Source organism: Nerophis lumbriciformis, linkage group LG18, assembly GCF_033978685.3.
Source record: "Nerophis lumbriciformis linkage group LG18, RoL_Nlum_v2.1, whole genome shotgun sequence".
Taxonomy (NCBI): Eukaryota; Metazoa; Chordata; class Actinopteri; order Syngnathiformes; family Syngnathidae; genus Nerophis; species Nerophis lumbriciformis.
Window position 1 is genome coordinate 23,191,340 of NC_084565.2, and position 11,384 is coordinate 23,202,723.

An 11,384-nucleotide genomic window follows, 5' to 3' on the forward strand; every position below is an offset into this window, starting at 1 on the left:
TAGTTACTCAACAAGTTGTTCTTTTCAATAAAGCTGTCCAGATTCACATCAAGCAGTTTTTGTAAGATTTGTGAAAACTGCAAGATTAGGGAGATTGTTGTAATGGTGTCAGTCACCATTTTTGAAAATTATTTTAGCAGATTTCCTTAGGCTATGGAAGATGCCAGTAATAAACAATTGATGGCAGATGTGTGTTATATTCTTCACCAGCAGTAATCGGTTAGAGGGGCCGTTAGAGACATTATCCAGAATTAACTCTTACATACACTACTGAAATGCTCTCACATAACCAACTAAAATGTTTTTCTCCCACACACTACTGAAATACTCTCGGGCATTTCAGTAGTGTATGTAAGAGGTAATTGTATATGTAAGAGGTAATTTTGAATAAAGTCCCTAGCGGCCCCTCATACATCAGAGTCAGTTAACCATTTGTTCTTGATTTTTACTATCTGAATAATTTCACTTTCGTGTACACGAGTGATGAATTTGGAATTTTGATTTTGTCTAAATATGTCCTCCTTTAGTCCATCCTTTTCTTTGGGCTCTGTAACTTCATTTGCTAGAGTATGCCATACATTTACAAAAGAGTTATTGAATCAATCCATCCATCCATTTTCTACCGCTTGTCCCTTTTGGGGTCGCGGGGGATGCTGGAGCCTATCTCAGCTGCATTTGGGCGGAAGGCGGGGTAGGCCATACATTTACAAAAGAGTTATTGAATTAATTTCATTCATATTGCTTAAACTTTATCTGTAACTATATTGTCTTCTACAAATTGATTTGGATATTGCACTTTTTTTTTTAATCCATTTTTAATTATTGTATTTTCCAGGTTCCTTGAGTATTAGATCAATACTGTCCCCACTGTTTATGATAGTAATCCCTCTTATGTATTCTTATTAGATATATGTACTAGTTTATTTTTATATGGTCTTGTATCTGTTTTCTATTTCCGTATTTCTATGTTTTATATATACTTATATAAAGTATTTTTAATTTCACATTTATTTTCAACGCTCTTAGTGAGCTATGATTTATATTGTTTATTTGTATTTTAAGTTGTGATTTTTTTTTGTGTGGACAATGCTTGTAGTAGAGTTTGAGTAATGTTGACGACAAAAATGATATGCCTGATCTGGGTCACTATCGACATTTTCCATTGCTGTAAACACATGTCTGCTGTGGAGTGAATTAATTATGGGTTCTTAGTGTCATGTTCTGAAGGTGTCTCCCTACACACGAGAGCTGATAGGAAACTTTTCAACCTTGCCCATTTGCGCTCCAAGACCAAAGTGACCAGTGTCCTCCTGAGGGAAATGCTTTTTGCTGATGATGCAGCTCTAGCATCCCACACCGAGTCCGGGCTCTAGAGGCTGATGGACAGGCTTTCATCTGCCTGTGAAGAGTTTGGTCTCACCATGAGCCTAGAGAAGACCAATGTCATGGGCCAAGATGCTGAAACTCCACTCTCCATTTCCGTTGACAATCAAACTCTGAAATGTCAACACCTTTATATACCTTGGATCCGCAATCTCCAGTGACTTGTCACTCGACACAGAACGTGCCACCCGTCTTGCGAGAGCCGCCACAGTGATGGCCAGGCTGTCCAAAAGAGTATGGTCGAACAACCAGCTATCCACGCGCACTAAACTCCAGGTCTACAAAGCCTGCGTCATTAGCACACTGATGTATGGCAGCGAGGCCTGGACCACCTACACCAGACATGAGAAACAGCTAAACAGCTTCCACCTGCGCTGTCTTCGCCGCATCCTGGGAATCTCATGGCAGGACAAAGTTCCCAACATGGAAGTCCTGGATCGTGCTCACTCCGCCAGCCTGTTCACCATGCTCAGCCAACGCCACCTCAGATGGCTTGGCCATGTCCACAGGATGGACCCCAGCCGGCTCCCCAGAGCTGTCCTGTACGGCGAATTGTCAACAGGCTCCAGACCCCTTGGTCGCCCTCGACTGCGTTTCAAGGAAGTGTGCAAACGTGACATGAAACAGGCAGACATCGACCACAACAACTGGGAGGAAGCTGCAAAAGACCGCGACGTTTGGAGGCAGACTGTTGCCACTGGAACCCGCCGTGCCGAGGAGAAGCACATCTCCTTGTTGCAGGCGAGGAGACAAAAGCGGAAACTGCGTGACGCGGGACATGCTCCTGTGTCAGAACCCTCCCCATACGTCTGCGCCAACTGCACCAGAGACTGTCACTCCAGAGTGGGGCTGTACAGCCACAGCTGCCGCTGCAAGAAAGAATGAACTCCCCCAGGCACAACCCATCGTCACTACTGACGGACGGATGCCTATGAAGTGTCACACGCTTTGAGTCACTACAAAAAAAAGCTATATAAATGTAATCCATTGTTATTATTATTAGAACTCTGCAACGACCGGACTCTCTTCAGTAAAATAAACTATTGGGCTCTTTTGGATAGAGATGTCAGATGTTGTTCCTGGTATTTGCTGGGACCACGGCAGCTTGAGGATTACTGACCCCAGTGCCCTGATCACTAATGGCACCACTGTTGCCTTCACACCGCACATTTTCGCTAGTTCTTCCTTTAGCCCTTGGTATTTCTGGAGCGTTCTTTTTTTTAAATGTTGCTATTACTCTAGATCAGGGGTGCTCACACTTTTTCTGCAGGCGAGCTACTTTTCAATTGATCAAGTCGTGGGGATGTACCTCATTCATATATATATATAATTTATATTTACTTATTTATGAAATATATGTTTTTGTTAACAAGTTAAAGGTGTTTAAAGATAATACAAGCATGTTTAACACATATAGTTAATATTGTTAACAAGTTAAAGGTGTTTAAAGATAATACAAGCATGTTTAACACACATAGTTAATATTGTTGACAAGTTAAAGGTGTTTAAAGATAATACAAGCATGTTTAACACATATAGATTCCTTTCTTTCATGAAGACAAGAATATAAGTTGGTGTATTACCTGATTCTGATGACTCGCATTGATTGTAATCAGACAGTGGTGCTGATAACGTCCGCATTTTCGAATGGAGGAGAAAAAAAGTCCTCCTTTCTGTCTAATACCACATGAAAGTGGTTGTTTTTGGCATCTTATTTGTCCAGCTTCCGTACTCCTTTGTATACACTTTACAAGAAATACATTGTCGGCAAACTCCGTAGCTTGCTAGCTTGTGCACGCCAGCTTTCTGAGACTCTTATTTTGTTAGCGCAACTGTGCAACTGGGCAGTCGGTCTTTGGAGTTTTGACGACAGGTACGGCGCCAGAGTCTGTTGAAATAAAGTGTTTCTCACCTTCCAGTCGGTAATTTTAATGAGCTGGCAGCAGCCAGCGTCATCTCAGAAGACCCTCGGGTGCCGTGAATGTCAATCAAGTGACGAAAGTGACGTCATAGTGAAGATTTATGATCGCTCATTTTTAGGACTATTTTTTTAATGCCTGGCTGGTGATCGGCTGACACACCCTCCGCGATCGACCGGTAGCTCGCGATCGACGTAATGAGCACCCCTGCTCTAGATTGTGAGATCAATCACCACTGCCCTCTTCTGAAAGCCCCACAGGATCTTGGCCGGGTTGTTCTCTACCAGCTTTGGTATCTTGACACTATCTTGACACCAGAACCTCCAGTGCCTGCATATCTCCAAAAAAAGCCTCTATGGCTTGTTAATTGTTTAGCCTCTAAGGCTTTTTTGGACAGCTTGCATCAGGGGTCCTATTTTGTTCTGTGTGCTGCCAAGATTAGTAGCTTATAGGGGTGTGCATCTCTACCTTAAATGGCGATCTGATATCAATCTCGATACATGGGTTGCAATACAATTCACTAACAATGCTTTTTTTTTAAAAAACATTATGATTTGATAAGATTCGATGCGATTTGATGCGATACGCAATTCGATGCAAATGGAAGCTTTGTATGGGGAAAAGAAAATTAATCGTAGCATGTCAGAACATCGATCCATCCATTTTCTACCGCTTGTCCCTTTTGGGGTCGCTGGAGCGTATCTCAGCTGCATTCGGGCGGAAGGCGGGGTACACCCTGGACAAGTCGCCACCTCATCGCAGGGCCATGTCAGAACAATGTTGTGTATATTTTTTTTTACAGTGGGTGATGCCTTCTGTGGTTGGCTAGATTTAGGTGCAAGTTCTGTGATTGGTTCTTTCGGTAAGTCAATCAGAATTACTGTCTGCCATGTTGCTCTGTCGTTGTCAGTCGCCAACGACAACGGTACACTCGTATTACGTTATTATCACAGAAGTCTCGCAAGATTAGAGCGGCCATATTTTCAGTGATGGGCAGTAACAAGCTACATGTAGCTAAGCTATGTAGCTTAACTACATTTTCCAGTAGATTGGCAGTGTCTTGGCTACTTTTTTAACGAGTAACTTTTCCTGTAGCTTAGCTACTTTTAGACCCATGTATAGGCTGACCATATTCTGAAATCCCAAGGCGGGCAGCACGCCAAGGCCGGGACTAGGTGAAAATTTGCCAATGATACTCGAACTTGCTTTATAAATAATATATTTATTTAAATAAAGCATTTTCCTCCTCTGTTGACAGCAGTGTTGGCGCTAGGAATTTTCAAAATGGGGTCCCAGGGACTCCATCAAGTCATAAAAATGGGGTCCCACAGTAAATTTTTGGGGTCCCACTTTTTTGTAAGCGTTTTGAAAACAAATGATAAATGTATGCATTATCCTGTTATATCTCACATTCTATATTGTGTTTTGGAAAAAGGTTGTCATAAACGTTACTTAATTCATTAAAAAAAATAATACAAAAGAAAACAAAAGTGTATCCATATGTAAATGTATTCAGTTATAAACATTCATTCACTTTCTTCTTTCCTTCATGGATCTAAACTTTACCACTGCTGGCAGTTTTTTCTATGTTTATATTTAATAAGTTGTAGGTGTATTTATTTCAGTATAAAAGTGTAAAAAGTGTTTTGCTTGGGTCATGAAATGATGATAATGGTGTGCCAGGGCATACATACATTTTATATTTAACGCTTAAATCTCTGGAGTCTACATCAACTTCACATCTATTCCTCATTTCAAAATGTTTTAGTTTTTTTATGTTGTTTTTTTGTTTGTTTGTTTTCCGCCCGCCCTGCGATGAGGTGGCGACTTGTCCAGGGTGTACCCCGCCTTCCGCCCGATTGCAGCTGAGATAGGCTCCAGCACCCCCCGCGACCCCGAAGGGAATAAGCGGTAGAAAATGGATGGATGGATGGATGTTTTCCGTGCTTTTTTGTCAAACAAAACTATGTTTTTTATGGCAAACACACAAAATGTGCAAAATCTTCCACCAAAAATATTTTTCTTAGTGGAATATTTGATGTGAAGTAATTGGAACCTTTGTTAGGTCAATAATTCATAATAACATTGATTTTGATTCAATATTATGTTTTGAGCAATGACCGTTTGAAAGAAGAAAAAAAAACAGCTTTGTTTTATTAGTCAACATTGCAACTGTTTCTAAATTAAAATTCACCTGTAACCTTTTTTATTTCACTTTTGTTATGTTTTTGTTTATTTTAATAGTATTTTTAGAATGTGCCGTGGGCCTTTAAAACATTAGCTGTGGGCCGCACATGGTAAAACAAAATAATCAAAAATCAAAATCTGCGTCCTTTCTGATTTCAATGCGTTAAAAAGACACAAAAAGTGCGTTAACGCCAACACTGGTTGACAGTACAACAAAATAAGTCACACTTATATTCTGTAACATTCACAGTTTCGGAAAAAAGTGCCGAGGTAGAAATATTCAAAATAACCTCTAGTATATAATCCAAACATAAATAATGCCTCAAAACAAGTTAATTAAATTTAAACAAAAAACAGCAGACGAGCTCTCGCCCTGCACAGCTGTTTTGTGCTTTGTAGTGTCGATATGGGCTTGTAAATCTTTAAGCCCCTTTATTTGCCACACAGTGCATTCTGCTTCCCATGTGTCACGGCCAGGACGAAAACACGATTACTTTGTCCGCAAATCACCCGTGAAGTTGCATTTATGTTTCGGCATTTCTTGTTTTAATGTCCGTCTCTCCACTCACTATCTCTGTCGCTCTCTGTCTCTGCCCCTCCCTCAAGAATGTTTCTGCGTGCGCACACCTTCACAGTTTGTTTTGTTTAACCCCTTCTTAACCCTGGACGTACATTAAAAATACACGCAACCCTAACTCAAAATGCCGGACATTTGAGGCATTTAAGAAACCCCGCCCGGACACCCCGGACAGTCCTGCAAAAGAGGACATGTCCGGGGAAAAGAGGACGTATGGTCAGCCTACCCATGTAGCGAGGTAGCCTACCTCAAAGCTACTAGCCACAAAGATGGAATAAAGATTGTAAATCCGGGCCAAAAAATGTATGTCGAAAAATACAATGACCTGGATAAATGAGAACCTTTATGGTGATTGGTTGGTGTTCGTACAATTGGCTAAGGTTAGGGCGAAACATTACGGACTGGCTAATCAGAGGCAAGATAAGGCGGGTCATCGAAACTAGTAAGCAAAATCATAACAGTCTTGTCACATGATGATGAGGGAGTCAAAGTCAGAGACAGTGAGACGCTTCAGGCTGACAACATACTTGAAAATGTCAGAGGAATTCTCTACCGCACATTAGGTTTTTTCCTTTAGTGATAAAGATGACATGCACACAATAATGCGTGTCCTTAGCCATATTTAGACAAATGTATACGTTTAGAGAAAACAATGCCCAAAACCTTAGTTTCAGTTCTCTTCATCTAAGACGTCCAACACAAATTCAGGAACACACATTAAGGTGAGTTGAGTTCATGAAATGTTTAACTGCACATAACCATTATCAACTGTAACCCAAACAACACACACGCCATTGTTTTTTATTTTGACAAGGTATAGGTGCTGTTAGCTTAGCTACATTTAATCAAGAGTAACTGGTAGCTTAGCTTACTCCATTTTCCAAGTAGCTTGCCCATCAGTGCATATTTTGTAACAGATCTACAATCAGCCGATTCATGACTTTCCAACCGGACATCGACCGATGCATATTACATACAGATCGATCCAGAAGCGATGTATTCATATCTCAAGTTAAAATCGGTTATCAGTTTGTACCGATTAATTATTATCTTCGTGTTATCTTTTAGTCCAGCCTTTTCCAGCACTGCTGTGTTTTCCCGAATTCAGTCACCTCCTTCTATTTGTGGGTGGTGCATGCAATGCAAGGGCTTGTCTGTCAATGACAGCCCATCTGGCTCCTCCTCCTTACTGGGAATCTTTTATCTGAGGCATTTACTTAACAGGTTGACGCTGCGGACCATCTTCTTGGGAATTTTTGGAAGCCTGTTTCCTCTTAGATAGTATCTGAGACGCCCACGAGTCCTGGCCTTCCTCTCTGCTTTCTATACGTATATACAGTCGCCTCAAGATGCTGGACTTGGGGTGAACCCCCTCCTTAAATCTTGCCTTGATATCAGTGAATTGCAAATTATAGTGGCCATTACATACAGTGCAGGTTAAAAGTTTGGACACACCTTCTCATTTCAATGTGTTTTATTTATGTTCATGACTATTTACATTGTAGATTGTCACTGAAGGCATCAAAACTATGACACCTGTGAAGTGAAAACCCTCTTGAAGCTCATCGAGAGAATGCCAAGAGCGTGCAAAACAGCAATCAGAGCAAAGGGTGGCTATTTTGAAGAAACTAGAACATAAAACATGTTTTCCATTATTTCACCTTTTTTTTTGTTAAGTACATAACTCCACATGTGTTCATTCATAGTTTTGATGCCTTCAGTGACAATCTACAATGTAAATAGTCATGAAAATAAAGAAACCGCATTGAATGAGAAAATGTGTCCAAACTTTTGGCCTGTACTGTACATAGCCTCAGGATGCTGGACTTGGGGTGAAACCCCTTCTTAAATCTTGTCTTGATATCAGTGAATTGTAAATGATAGTGGCCATTACATAGAGAAATATAGTAATGTGATGCTTTTTAAAAATTTTTATATCATTAATACTGTCACAGAATGTTGGTGACGAACCCCAAGATGAAGAGAAGGCAGGCTTTGTGCGGGAAAACATAATTTAATGTCCAAAAATTAAGAAGAAAAAAACACAAACCAGAAACCGGGAACCGGGAACAGCCAAACTGGAAAACGGGAAACAGGAACCAACAAACAGGAACCAAGAACGAAAAGACAGCATGCTGCAAACAGCTACAGTATACAGGTACAGCTTCAACGACAGGTAGTAACGACATCGACAATACTCCAGCACTGACTGGAGGGCAGGGCAGGTATAAATAGCAGCCGGCTGATTGACACCAGGTGTGGCCAGGTGTCAATCAGCCGCAGCTGAGGGGAAACAGTGCTCAGGGAGACAAGCAGGAAACTGAAGAAAAATAATAGTGCTGACAGGAGCAGAGGAAAAACTAAAACATAACCAAGCCTGACAAAATACAGTATTTTTCTAAAATGTTCTTTACATTCAAAGTAGTGTTTGTTAAAAATCATTATTTTAAACAAGGGCCGTCTCCGACTAAAGATTTTCATAGTCGAATCTGATCCGTTAGATTATGCCCATCGTCGCCGATCAGTTGAATCTATGGTGTTTTTTTTAAAGACAAATAAACAGACGCTAAGTAGTGGTGTATACTGACTGGTCACTAAGTGGCAGTAATGTCACATAAGTGTGATCTAGCACTTATCTTTTTGAATATTCCAAAGTTAATGAAGGGTATTATAAAAGGAACACAGTGTTACTTAACCTGAGCAACACAAAGATCTCATTTGCAACTTTTTCCACCTCAAAAAAAAAGATCATTACCGTTTTCAAAGGGGAGCGCTACACAGCCGAGGTCCAATTTTCAGTGAATTTTATCGTGGTCGAAGGCGGGATTCGACCGGCCAGAATCTCGTAATGGCACAGCAAGCCGTTTGTGACTGAATACAGTTGAAACATCCCCCCAACACTATTAATAACATTAATGTTAGCAGACAAAGAGTAGTTATAAAATAAGAGATGTGGGAGGCCACACCACACGACGTCACACCAAGAAGCAGCAACCGCTCTTAAGTAGTCTGAAGTGAAAGTCGAAACCAAGATTTTTTTTTTTTACTCTGTAAAAAATTATTTGCCCACGCACAAAAATATTTTTACTAATAATTAAAGAAGACATGACAATGAATGCAATTAATCTATCCTCCCAACAAACCCTGCCGTACGCAAGGCCCTAGTAGCAAATTACCCGCCTCTTTAATATTACAAACCCTGTTTCCATATGAATTGAGAAATTGTGTTAGATGTAAATATAAACGGAATACAATGATTTGCAAATCATTTTCAACCCATATTCAGTTGAATATGCTACAAAGACAACATATTTGATGTTCAAACTGATAAACATTTTTTTTTTTTTTGCAAATAATCATTAACTTTAGAATTTGATGCCAGCAACACGTGACAAAGAAGTTGGGAAAAGTGGCAATAAATACTGATAAAGTTGAGGAATGCTCATCAAACACTTATTTGGAACATCCCACAGGTGAACAGGCAATTGGGAACAGGTGGGTGCCATGATTGGGTATAAAAGGAGATTCCATGAAATGCTCAGTCATTCACAAACAAGGATGGGGCGAGGGTCACCACTTTGTCAACAAATGCGTGAGCAAATTGTTGAACAATTTAAGAAAAACCTTTCTCAACCAGCTATTGCAAGGAATTTAGGGATTTGACCATCTACGGTCCGTAATATCATCAAAGAGTTCAGAGAATCTGGAGAAATCACTGCACGTAAGCAGCTAAGCCCGTGACCTTCGATCCCTCAGGCTGTACTGCATCAACAAGTGACATCAGTGTGTAAAGGACATCACCACATGGGCTCAGGAACACTGCAGAAACCCAATGTCAGTGACTACAGTTGGTCGCTACATCTGTAAGTGCAAGTTAAAACTCTCCTATGCAAGGCGAAAACCGTTTATCAACAACACCCAGAAATGCCGTCGGCTTCGCTGGGCCTGAGCTCATCTAAGATGGACTGATACAAAGTGGAAAAGTGTTCTGTGGTCTGCCGAGTCTACATTTCAAATTGTTTTTGGAAACTGTGGGCGTCGTCTCCTCCGGACCAAAGAGGAAAAGCACCATCCGGATTGTTATAAGCGCAAAGTTGAAAAGCCAGCATCTGTGATGGTATGGGGGTGTATTAGTGCCCAAGACATGGGTAACTTACACATCTGGGAAGGCGCCATTAATGCTGAAAGGTACATACAGGTTTTGGAGCAACATATGTTGCCATCCAAGCAACGTTACCATGGACGCCCCTGCTTATTTCAGCAAGACAATGCCAAGCCATGTGTTACATCAACGTGGCTTCATAGTAAAAGAGTGCGGGTACTTGACTGGTCTGCCTGTAGTCCAGACCTGTCTCCCATTGAAAATGTGTGGCGCATTATGAAGCCTAAAATACCACAACGGAGACCCCCGGACTGTTGAACTACTTAAGCTGTACATCAAGCAAGAATGGGAAAGAATTCCACCTGAGAAGCTTAAAAAATGTGTCTCCTCAGTTCCCAAACGTTTACTGAGTGTTGTTAAAAGGAAAGGCCATGTAACACAGTGGTGAAATGCCCTTTCCCAACTACTTTGGCACGTGTTGCAGCCATGAAATTCTAAGTTAATTATCATTTGCAAAAAAAAGAGTAAAGTTTATGAGTTTGAACATCAAATATCTTGTCTTTGTAGTGCATTCAATTGAATATGGGTTGAAAAGGATTTCCAAATCATTGTATTCCGTTTATATTTACATCTAACACAATTTCCCAACTCATATGGAAACGGGGTTTGTAGAATCAGAATCAGAAGTACTTTATTAATCCCATTCAAGACCAGACTAACATTACAGGGAGACAGAAAAAGGATCGCTGACGGGTCTACCACCTTACAAAAAAAAGGTGAGAAACAGGTAAACATTGGAGAGGGGTGGGGGGGTGGGGGTAAAAAAAAAAATTCAGTCAAAGGCTGGACTCCAGAGTGGGAGTCCAGACATAGCATAGTCCAGGCATAGTCATAGCACACATAAACAAGTTACATAGAATCAACAAAACTTGCAACAGAGGGGAGGGAGTTGGGGCTACAGAGGGGAATCACAAAGTTAAGACAAGACAAGACAAAGAAGCAAGGTTGATTGTAAAATCAGACTCCTTTGAATACAATTTTCGAATCTTTGACTATTTCAAGACAGCCTTGAATTCAACCTAAACAAAATTATTTTTTGTCAACATTCACTATCAAAATTTAGTTTGCAGTGGTCACGGGGTCTAAATGTGAAATCCTTCCAACTAAATATCATTTTTGCACTCGTGATGATTTTATTTATTTATTTAGAGAAAAA